The sequence below is a fragment of the Acyrthosiphon pisum genome, chromosome X (genome assembly GCF_005508785.2).
Source record: "Acyrthosiphon pisum isolate AL4f chromosome X, pea_aphid_22Mar2018_4r6ur, whole genome shotgun sequence".
Lineage (NCBI taxonomy): Eukaryota > Metazoa > Arthropoda > Insecta > Hemiptera > Aphididae > Acyrthosiphon > Acyrthosiphon pisum.
This window is the reverse complement of record NC_042493.1, coordinates 117253616-117255200: the sequence shown is the minus strand read 5'-3', so window position 1 is coordinate 117255200 and position 1585 is coordinate 117253616.

Sequence of the window (1585 nt, the reverse complement as noted above, 5' to 3'; positions counted from 1 at the left end):
AATTTTTATTTTCAGCAAGATATGGGTATGTGAAGTATCAAAAATTTTATATGCTCATATCTCGCTTGAAAATTAAAATATCGAATAAAAGCCAACGCTTAAGCACAGATAATGTTATTATCTAGAAAATTAATGATAGGTCAAATCACTCTAATATCAAAACTAACAGCTCACTATTGAAACTAGTGAACGAAAATTTCCTATGTCGTAAGACGGAGACAACAAATCCATGGGTAGCATCCTCTTAACGCGACGCCACGGCGAAAGTAAACTTGATCGTACTAACCGTGGCCGCTGATCGTAATCGTGGGCACAGAACCAAAAAGTGCTAAATCAATTTTTTTGGAAAATCCACTTTTTTTTTGTATAAATATGTTTATTGGTCAGTGGTCTATAATTCAAGCTCACGTCCAATTTTGTAGGCTCATTATTTAGGGAGTTATTCAGAACTAAAAGATGCTAAATCGATCCGATTTACACTTTTGTTTTTTGTTAGCGATCTAAATAGTACCTTTTGGTTCTTATTAATAGTGTTAAAACCAAAAGGTTCTATCTGCGTGATACAATAAATTAGTGATAACCAAAAAATACTATCTCTTATTCATTGTATTAACCATACATTAATAATATTATAATGGTAGAATATTATTAATTATTGCACATTTATCAGCAAAGCAAAGATTTCTATAAAAACAATTGTATATTAATAAGGCATACTTGACTTACTCAGGACAAATGTTAGGGATGAGTGCGGGGACGGTTATGAAAATTAAAACCATGCATAACTTTAATGTTTAATTATTTATAAGATTACATAATCTGAGAAAACTCTCACTAATTTGAAATGAGTTTATTATTTTTTAATCAATTTTATGAAAATCCTGTAAACGCCACTGGTATGACAAATCATTTATTGCAATAAAAATAATTATTATTTAATTTCAAAGCACATTACTAACAAAAACACAACAAAATATAATAATATGGCACATTAATGAGTAATGACGCAGTAAAATCTACAATATTGACTTAAAATATATAACACAATATTTAATAAAGTAATGATTCAGTTTTCAATTAAAACTGTTTACGCCATCTGACATTTAAAATTATAAAACTGTAATTAATATAAATTCTCAATACTTTGATCAATATTTTTTGTCAAAATTATCACAGAAAACAATAACTTTAAAGTTTAAATATTATAAAAAAAATACCGATGTGAAAATGCTCAAGCCTTTTTTCATTTAAGCTGGTAAATTATAGGTAGTAAAAATTATTTACTTTTAGACTATATAGTAAAATATGGCTTGATATTTCTTATTTAATATTATATCTAATAAATATTTGTTCTGCATTGACCCTGCATTCGTAACCTTCTCCTTAAAAAATAAAAAAAAACAATATAGTAATTTATAATTATAATAATATAATGATTATATAAAATATGTGTTTTATATATTATTGAATATTTATAAGTGTATGTAATACGGATGTGGTACGAAACGTCGTCAGGTTAAATGTTAACATTTTGACAGTAAAAATATCGACAGGCTAAATATCGAAAAGTACGAATATCGACAGA